Source organism: Hippopotamus amphibius, chromosome 5, assembly GCF_030028045.1.
Source record: "Hippopotamus amphibius kiboko isolate mHipAmp2 chromosome 5, mHipAmp2.hap2, whole genome shotgun sequence".
Lineage (NCBI taxonomy): Eukaryota > Metazoa > Chordata > Mammalia > Artiodactyla > Hippopotamidae > Hippopotamus > Hippopotamus amphibius.
The window spans coordinates 115,403,621-115,414,633 of NC_080190.1; positions in this window are offsets into that span (position 1 = coordinate 115,403,621).

The following is an 11,013-nucleotide window of genomic DNA, read 5'->3' on the forward strand; positions in this document are numbered from 1 at the left end:
ACTTTCACTGTCATGGGGCCAGGGTTCAATCCCTGGTCTGAGAGCTAAGATCCTGCAAGCTGCATGGCACGGCCAAAAAAAGAAAAAAAGAAAAAAAAAAAAGAAAGACAGAAAACTTTGCCCAAAAGCTCAGAGTTACAAGTGTGACCATTTTGAGAGAATGGCATGTCAGAAGCCCCAGAGAAAGAACACTTCATACTTTTGGAAATGGCTTTAAATATTTCTACTTCAGTTTGAATAATCTTAGTCCCCTTAACTATCCCTCTGAATCTTTTTTTTTCACCCTTTTCAATCATCATCGTGGCTAAGTTTAAGAGTTTTCCCAAGTTTCAAATAGGGAGGTAAGAACCTAGGAAATAATATGTGCTGTGTATACTGAATTCCAAGAAAAGAACTAAATACGACTTCCAATTGCTGATGTCATATGGTGCACCTATAAATCAGAAAGTAGCAAAACTAATGTGATGTTGGCCAAAGGTACTCTAGGGCTCATTGTCACAAGCAACAGAGTGTGTGTTGCCATCATCCAAGGAGGAGCTGGTGCCTTAAAGGAAAGCTCTTATGTTTATGCATTGCTTTAGCCATTGAAATCATATGAAAAAGCTTCATGCCCACAGCAGGAACACAGCACATTTAATTAAATGGGAGCCAGGAAATGAAGCTGAAAGAGGTTTCCTTCCTATGTTAAGTCACATTCATATAGTTCATTTGAAACATTTTTGTTTTTAGCTTTGTTTATCGCCAAGTGTATTGACATAGTATAAAAGATGTGTTTATTTATACAAAACTCTTGGGTTCATTTTGTTAAGGAGAAGCTTATGGAAAGTGTATGTGAAGTATTGTGCACCTTTGTTCCAACGTTGGTGTCCTGGAGAGATTCCAGGACTGAAAAGTGTCTCAATGCTGCCACACGTTGCCATAACTTACTCAGTTAAATGAACAAATGCTCCAAGGGCATTAGTGCAGTATCTGTCCCGTAAAAATTCACTGTCAACTACTGTTACATTTTATGTTTTATGAGGCAGGTAGTAGGATTATCTGCAGTTTACATATAAGGGTTTAAATAACGTAATTATTGAGATATGCAAATGTATTCAGCAAGTTCTTTGCTCTCCTTTCCTTCTTGTATCTCAGACTTTCTCCCTGGTATAGCATTCTTTACGCTTAGGAAGTACAACTATAAGAATTTCCTGTAATGAAGATTTGCTGGTGGGAAACTCTGTTTTTGTTTGTCTGAAAAAGTCGTTATTTGTCCTTCTTAAGGCTACTTTTGGTCTATATAGAACTCTAGATTGGCAGTTATTTTTTTCTAGAATGTTGGAAGGGGAAAAAAGAGCTAGAACTCCACTGGTCAGGCTCTTTATTCTCACCTCTGAGGCTCTCTTATGTCTTTGGATACCAGAAAAATTTTTTCCTGGGTAGTGAGTTCTGAGGCTAGCAAAAGTTTGAAAATTATTGCCATAAAACTGGAGTCTACAAAGTGTGGCCTGTATATGGTTTGTTTTTGTACAGCTTATGGTCTAGGGATGGTTTTTACATTTGAGAGAGGTGGGGGAAAAAAAAAAAGAGGAAGAAGAAGAATATATTAGAGAGGCCATATGTGACCTAAAATATTTACTATCTGGCTCTTTTCAAGAAAAATCTCTCGGCTCCTATGAATGGAATATGGCTGTAGCACTATTTGTAGAGGCTAAAAATGAAAAACCAGCTAAACACATAATAGGAAATAATTCAGGAAATATAGCTGACCCTTGAATAATGCAGGGGTTAGGAGTGGCAGCTCCCCCCCCCGTAAAAAATCTGCGTATAACTTTTGACCCCCACCCCTCAAACTTAACTACTAATAGCCTATTGTTGATTGGAAGTCTTACCAATAACATAAATAGTTGCTTAACATATTTTGTGTATTACATATATGTCTACATATATTTTATGCATTCATGACATACTTAACTTTTTCTAAATTTTTTTCAATACTTCTAGACTATCTGGTTTGTCTGTGAGGTTTTTTTTAAAAAAAATATTTATTTATTTATTTGGCTGCACCGGGTCTTAGGTGCGGCATGTGGGATCTCTAGTTGCGGCATGTGGGATTCAGTTCCCTGACCAGGAATTGAACTCTGGCCCCCTGCATTGGTAGTGCAGAGTCTTAGCCACTGGACAACCAGGGAAGTCCCTGTGAGCTTTTTCAAATTGTTGCAAATCTGCAATTTTATTTATTGAAAAAATATTTACAATATATTTATTGAAAGAAAATCTGCATAGAAGTGGACCTGCACAGTTTAAACCTGTGCTGTTCAAGAGTCAACTGTGTTTAGGATTAAGTTCAGCTACAAATAAAGGAAACTGCCCCCAAATCAGAAACTTAAAGAAAATACAAGCTTATTTCACATTCAAGGATTTCAAAGGTCATCAATCTTGGAGTGTTATGAAATTCCATGGGTCAGAGAACTAGACTCCAACTGAAGACTTGGTATTCCATTACTGTGACAGAAGCAGAGGATGTCTGGGACTTCCCTGCCGGTCCAGTGGTTAATACTCGACCCTTCCACTGCAGAGGGTCCAGGTTCGATCCCTGGTCAGGGAACTAAGATCCTGCACGCTGCATGGCGTGGCAGGAAAAAAAAAAAAAGAGGATGTCTCTATCATAGTCTAGAACATCAACTCATTATTTTTTTTGTTTAGCCTCCTACCATGTGGCAGCCACCTTGCTAAACATTGGGAATATAAATTGGATAGAATTCAGAGTCTGGGATCTTATATTTTGGATGCCTCCTAATGGCTTTTCTAGCCTTGTGAAATTGCAATTCAATATTAACTTGTTTTTTAATTGTCTTGCTTAGAATCACATGTTTTTGACCACTGCCAATTGTGCATGCAGACTGCATCTTTCTCTTTCTTTTTTTTGGCCATGCCATGTGGCTTCCGGGATCTTAGTTCCGTGACCAGGAATTGAACCTGGCCCCCAGCAGTGAAAGCACCAAGTCCTAGCACTGGATCACCACAGAATTCCCGCATTTCTCTTTTTTAACCTTAAGGGTTTCAATTAATGGGGCCGGAGCAAAATGCACGGAGTTCTTTGTCCTCCTGCTATCATCATTAGGATGTTTGAATCATTCTGTAGGAATCTACCATTCTGGAAGTAGCATTGACATAGCCATAGCAGTGCTGTACTAAGAAGCAAAATAAAAAGTCCTGAGTAGGATCAAATGGGTTCTTTATTTTTAACTACATACAGATTTGCATTAGACCAGTATTCATTAAATGCATACTCAGTGACGACTATATGCATTTATAAATGGGCTGATCTCTAGGTCACCTGAACAGTTTTCTGGGAATCTTTTGCCAAAAGGCTTCAGGCTCAAATGTATGGTGAGTGGGTTGGGGCTTTTATCCTTTTCTAGGTTGATTCATTTAATTCTAAACTGATAACAGTTAAGAGGTATTCAAGAGGAGGCTGTTTCAAGTGAAGAATTTTTGTATAATATATGGTTTATTCATAGCTCTAATCATCCTAGAGAAAGCTAGGATGTTTTCTCTCATTAAAAATCCCTTAAGCCAGTGAAATATTTTGGGATATTGTTTACTGTTTATGAGGTTTACTTTGATTAAATGCATGTAATACTTTCAGGCACTTGTATTCTCAAGTCCCTTTATGGCTGCTGCTGCTGCAGTTTTACCAGTAATGCAGGCTTTTAGTGATTTTTCCATTGCTTTTTTCCTCTTGCTTTTGTTTTACACGGCCGTCTGAAATGTTTCTACCATAAATCAGGTCAGCTCCCAGATTAGAGACGTGGGAGTTGGGGAGAGAAAATGTAATCAGCTCCTATATACCCATGCTGAGTCAGCGTCATTTTTACAGCTGGTAAATTTAATCCCAGAGGCAATATATGTTCAAAATGGCTAATGCTTTTTGAAAGGCAAACGTATCAGGACATTTAAAAAAAATTTAAACATGATTAGTCTGGACCTGTAGTTTTAAACATTAGAGGTGATTTGAAGAACCTCAATTATTTATTAAACACAGCTCTTTAGAAATGCTTTTTATTTTCTTAAGAAACAGGAATAAAAGCAATACGAAATCATGTAAAATGTTTCCAGAAGAAATTCTATTTTTTTCTGATTGAGCGCAAACCAGCTTGGTTAACTAAAAAAATGCTATGTAATATTCTAGTCCAAGTTTTAATCCTTTAGGACCTGAATATTTGTTCACTTTTTTTCTCTTAATCTCAACCTAATTTACAGGACCCCCGTGAGCTCAAAGATTCTCTCTTTTGGAAAATTGTAATAGTAAGTATTTAAATCCTATTATTACATAAATGTCTATTATGTGGTGCCCTTGTGCAGTGCAAAGCCTGCACATCCTTCTGCTGTGGTCCTGCAGGGAGATGCTCTTGCCTGGATGTGTGTGCAGCTTCCACAGGTGGCAGCTGAGGAGCATCTGCTCCAGTGAGCATAAGGTAGTAGGAATCTTAGTCTCACAGTCATCAGTATTAAAAACAGAGGGAATGGTCTTCTTTTTCTTCTCTTTCTCCCTTTCTTCCTCTTGGGCCACGTGGCTTGCAGGATCTCAGTCCCCTGACCAGGGACTGAACCTGGGCCTCAGCAATGAAAGCACTGAATCCTAACCACTAGACCGCCAGGGAACTCCCTTCCTCCTCTTTCTTGATTTAATTCTTTCTCCTTCTGTCTCTCTTTTTCCCCCATACTCAATATTTCTGCTTTTCTTAAAAATTCAAAACATTTATTATGGAAATTTTCCAATATGCAGAAAAGTCAAAAGAGTATAATGATATATAACTACCAACTATCTTCAGTAATTGCTAGCTTTTTATTGTGTTTTCTTTTTATCTATTTTTTCAATTTAAAAATTATTTGTGTTAGGATATACAAACAATAAAATTTACCATTTAAGCCTTTTTTAAAAAAAATATTTATTTATTTATTGGCTGCGTTGGGTCTTTGTTGCTGCACATGGGCTTTCTCTAGTTGCGGCGAGCAGGGGCTGCTCTTCATTGTGGTGTGTGGGCTCCTCACTGCAGTGGCCTCCCTTGTTGCAGAGCATAGGCTCTAGGTGCTCAGGCACAGTTACAACTCAGTAGTTGTAACACATGGGCTCAATAGTTGTGGCTCACAGGCTCTAGAACACAAGCTCAATAGTTGTGGTGCACGGGCTTAGTTGCTCTGTGGCATGTGGGATCTTCCTGGAGCAGGGGTAGAACCCGTGTCCACATTGGCAGGCAGATTCATAACCACTGCACCACCTAGAAAGTCCCTAAACATTTTTTTTTAATCACTAAATATTCTTTAAAATACTTTAAAACTTTTTGATTAAAAAAAAAAAGACTATCCTTTCTCTACTGAATTACTTTTACATCTTTGCTGAAAAGTCATTTTTTCATATATGTATAAATCTATTTCTGGGCCCTTTATTCTGTTCCATTGATCTACTTGTTTATTGTTGTGACAATACCACACTGCTTTAATTAGTCTTGAAATCAGGTAGCATACTACAGGATTCAATAAACAGTTGTTGGGCTATTCTGTGTACTTTGCCTTTCTATATGTATTTTAGAATCACTTTGTCAATTTTTATGCAGAATACTAGGATTTTGATTGGCCTGTTGTATTTAGCTGAGGAGATTTCCAAGCAAGGAGTTGAAGGTGTGGCTTGCTTTGTTCTTGCTGCTTATAGTAAAATGCCATAGGAAAGTAATACATTGAGGAATAAACTGTTAGGCAAAAAGGAACTAGTGCTTGATGATTTATGAACCTCTCAGCCTATTCAGATTGCAAAATATGCTAAACTTAGGAAATTCACTAGTAGAAAAGCAGGCTCTGGAGAGAAGGCAAGAGTGTGGCTGGTTGGACAACTTTTTGCTGAAAATACTAGATGTATGACTCATGAATCCAATCAGGAAGTCAGGAATAGAGATGAGATTATTCAGGAAGGCTCTATAGAGGATTCTTTTGTCCAATGGTCCTGCGCAGTTCAGGACCAAATGATCCTCTTACACCATGACATACATAGGAGACTCACAAGGTTTTGAGAATGTTATATCAGCAGGAACATTGCTAGCTTGGACTGAAAGGGACAGAGGCTGGACTAAATGAAACAAGGCTGTTGAACTTCCAACATTCTATAGGCAGGAAATGGCTGACAGAGCTACTTAGCTGCAAACCTGTGCTACTCTCAAGAATAAGGAAGAATGACTCTTGGAGCCTCCGTCTTGGGCCCTAAGAGTGGAGTCACAGGTACAAAGGCAGAGGGCAGTGGAGCCATTGTTACTGAGTCCTACGGACCCATAAGACATAGGACGTGGAGGATTATACCTAGGATTTAAAATCTAACAGAATTTGCCCTGCTGGATTTCCATAGTTTTTTGGAAGCAGATAACTTGTTTTTACATCCCACAGATCTACAGATGGAGAAGAATTTTGCCCAAGGATGGCTCATACCCAGAGTCTCACCCATACCTGATTTAGATGATTTAGATGATAAGATTTGGGACTTTTGAACTGATGATATTTAGTTGAGATTTTGGACTCAAAGTTGATGCTACAGTGGGTTGAGGTTTTGGGGGATGTTGGGATTGAGTGAATATATTTTGCATGTGGGATGGTTGTGAATTTTGGGGCACTTGAGGACAGACTGTAGTGGGTTGAATGAGCCCCCACAAAGATATATCCATGTCCTAATCCCTGGAGCCTGCGAATGTTACTTTATTTGGAAAAAAGCTCTTTGTATATGTAATTATGTTAGGACCTTGAAATGAGATCATCATGGATTATCTAAGTGGGCCCTAAATCCAATGACAAGTGTCCTTATAAGAGACACACAGAAGGCAGACAGAGAAAAGACAGGCAATGTGACCATGGTGGTGGAGATTAGAGTGATGTGGCCACCAGTCAAGGAATGCCTGGAGCCACCAGAAGCTGGAAGAGAGAAGGAAACTTTAGAGGGATCTTGTCCCTACCAACACATTGAGTTTGGACTTCTGGCCCTGAGAAATGTGAGAGAATAAAATTCTGTTGTTTTAAGTTATACCATCTGTGGTTGTTTGCAATAGTGGCCACAGAAAAGTAGTACAGATTTTGGTATATTTTGCTAAGTCAGAGTAGTCAGTTACAAATGACCATATATTGTGTCTTTCCATTTATATGAAATGTCCAGAATAGAGAAATCTATGGAGACAGAAAATAGATTAGTGATTGCCAAGCAATAGTGGTAGTGGGAATGCGAGTGACTGCTAATGTATATAGGGTTTCTTTTGGGGTTGACAAAAATGTTCTGAAACTAGATAGTGGTGATGGATACACAGTTCTGTGAATATACTAAAAACTACAGTTGACCCTTGAAGAACACGAGTTTGAACTGCACAGGTCCACTTATAAGTGCATTTCTTTAAATAGTAAATACAGGGGCCTTCCCTGGTGGCACAGTGGTGAAGAATCCACCTGCCAATGCAGGGGACATGGGTTCGAGTCCTGGTCTGGGAGGATCCCCCATGCCACAGAGAAACTAAGCTCATGTGCCACAACTACTGAGCCTGCATTCTAGAACCCACATGCCACAATGGCTGACGCCCACCTGCCTAGAGCCCGTGCTCCACAACAAGAGAAGCCACCACAATGAGAGGCCTGTGCACCACAACAAAGAGCAGCCTGTGCTCACTGCAACTAGAGAAAGCTCACATGCAGCAACGAAGACCCAACACAGCCAATAAATAAATAAATAAATAAAAAAGTAAGTAAGTAAATACAGCAATGCTACACCACCCAAGGTTGACTGATTCTGTGGATGCAGAACCACCAGTAGGGAAGAACCGAATACATGGAGGGCTGACCATAAATTATACTTGGATCTTCGACTGTGGACGTTTAGTGCCCCTAACCTCTGAGTTGTTCAGAGTTCAACTGTATTGAATTTTACACTTTAAATAAAGGTTAATTTTATGGTATGTGAATTATATTTCAATAAAGCTATTGTAAAAAATTTACCATTATGTGGTTTTCTTAATTTATTGACTTCATATTTACATTTCTTTTCTCTTTTTACTAAAACACTTAAAAAATTAACATATTTATTTGCTTGATCCTAGTAGATACATAAAAGGGCTTCAAAACGACAGGGTCTACCTTATTGCATCATTACGACAATAAGAATACAAAGTGAATTTTGAGGACTTTTTTTTTTGGATAATTCTTTTAGTGCTTGGACTATAACCCACTGAGAAATGTATCGTGCAAATGTGTGTTCTAAAAGTCACCTGAAATGAATTTTTGCTTTGTGTCAGTATGGTACTCATTTGATACAGAATTAAGTTTGTTTCTGTTTTTTCTCAACTTTAGGATTGCTTTCTCTTTTTGATTTAATCGAATCTATTCTTTGAACATTAAAAACACTTAACATGGGTCAAAAATCAAAACTGTATAAAAAGGTATATTCAGGAAAGTTTTGCTTCCATCTCTCTCCCTTCTCCCTGTTTCCAACTCTCTACCTCCCTGTGCGAACTTGCTAACTCTTTTTTTTTTTTCTCTTTTTCTTTTTTCTTTTTTTTCTTTTTTTGGGGGTACACCAGGTTCAATCATCTGTTTTTATACACATATCCCCGTATTCCTTCCCTTCCTTGACTCCCCCCCTCGAGTCCCCCGTGAACTTGCTAACTCTTATTAGTATTCATTTCTGGTTTATCTTCCCAGAGTTTCTGGAAAAATAAGCTAAATTAAAAATATACATACATAAATATGTGCGTATGTATATATAGGCATATATTTCTTATTTGATCTCATTTTTTACAGAAAAGATAATATTTGGTATATACTGTGATATATTCTTTCACTTAATATGTACTGGAGACCACTCACATCACTTCTTATCAGTACATAGAAATCTTACTTACTCTTTTCTGTGACTGTGTATACTTTACTGTGTGGGTAGTTTATTCAATCAGTTCCTTACTGTGAACATTTGGGTGTTTCCAATCTTTTGCTATTACAAGCAATTCTGTGATGACTAACCCTGCGAATCTGTTGTTCAGTATTAATCTGTCTATAGGGTAGGTTCCTAGAAGCAAGATTGCTTGGTCTAACGGGAAGTGCATCTGTAATTTACTCCCACCTGCATGTATGAACCTGTTGGTTTCCCCACACCATCACCAGGAAGATGTATTGTCAAGCTTTTGGACTTACGCCCACCTGATATATGAGAAATTGTATCTCAGTGCAGTTTTAATTTACATTTCTCTTCTTTTGAGTGGAGGTTAAGCATATTTATCACATGTTAACAAGCAAATGAACTTTCTTTTTTTCTGAAAACTGTTTTTTAAGCTTTTTTTTCCTATGGGGATTTTTGTCTTTTTTTTCCCTCAAATTTTAAGAACCTTCCATGTATTAGGTCTTTGTGATGTAAATTGTAAATATTTTCTCACAGATCATCATTTTTTTTTGACATTTGCTTGTAATTGCATTTTTTTCTTCTGTGTAATTGCTTTTGAAATGGCAAAAATAATGTAACAACATTTTCAAAGAAAAATGGCTTCAACATAACTTTTTATTTTGCAAATTCCCTCCAAAATATGTTCATATTCATGTTTACATATAATCAATTCTAATTACTGGTCACGTCTTTTGTCACAAAATTAGGGGATTAAACTGCTTGGATGGGTCAAATTCTGATTGATTTGGAAATTTCTTAAAAAGGAATCAGCATGCGCCAGGACCTGGAGTCCTGATTCACTTCCAGACCTCCCAAGGTCACTGGAAGTTGTTTGCAGGCGAAAATCAAATCCTCCCCAGCACCTGGAAGGCTGAGTCAGTTCTCAGGCCAAGAACAACTGAATGCCAGAGTTCCATTTGTCTTCTCGAGACTAGTTAATTCCAGGGCTTTTATATCTGTCCCCAACCACCACCCATGATGCCAGCGCTCGGAAAACTCTGCCTGCTGTCTCCTGGCCTCTTATTTCAATATGATGGTGCATCCGACCTGCACGCAGCCGTTTCTCTCCTCTCTCTCGCCTCTTTGTCTTCTTTCTCTCCTCTCTTAGTCATCGCCTTTTATACTCAACATCACGCCTACAGTTAACAATGTGGAGCTAATTTACTCCATGTCTAAATCTGTCTAATAGAACATTTCTGTTAGGAGTGGAGAAGGTTAGGGCTCTCCCCACACCCAATCTTGCTTTCAATATTTTTCTTCGGCAAGTGTGAGGTGACCAGATTCATAATTCTAAATAAATACACAATTTAATCATTTTTGAAGCTTAAAGCTCTTTTTTAATGTAACAAACATCTTGGGCATCTAAATAATCTGTAGAAAATACAATGAGCTTATTTAGTTTTTAAATTGGGGTATAGCTTTACAGTGTTGTGTAAGCTTATTTTTATTTCTTATTTTTAGACAGATAGTTACATAATGAGTCTAGTCACATCTTAGTTTGAGTGCATTTCTCTTGTCCTATTTTTCTTCCTTGTTAAGTGGGAGAATATATTTTTGGGTGGGGGTTAGTTATTGAAAGATGACAATATAGGATACATCTCTTTTCCTGGGATCTCTATTTCATCTTTAATTCCAATATTCCGGAAGAATTTTCATTTATTTTATTTAAAAAAAAATTTATTTATTTAGTTGGCTGTGCTGGGTTGTTTTTTTTTTTTTACACGTTTTTTGTTGTTTGTTTTTTTGGTGGTTTTTTTTTTGGTTTTATTTATTTATTTAGTTGGCTATGTTGGGTCTTTGTTTTGCTGTGCGTGGGCCTTCTTTGCACTGAGTGGGGGCTACTCTTCATTATGGTGCGCAGCTCCTCATTGCTGTGGCTTCTCTTGTTGCTGAGCATGGGCTCTAGGCACGTGGGCTTCAGTAGTTGCAGCACATGGGCTCAATAGTTGTGGCTCACGGACTCTAAAGTGCAGGCTCAACAGTTGTGGTGCACGGGCTTAGTTGTTCCGCGGCATGTGGGATCTTCCTGGAGCAGGGGTTAAATCCATGTCCCCTGCATTGGGAGGTGGATTCTT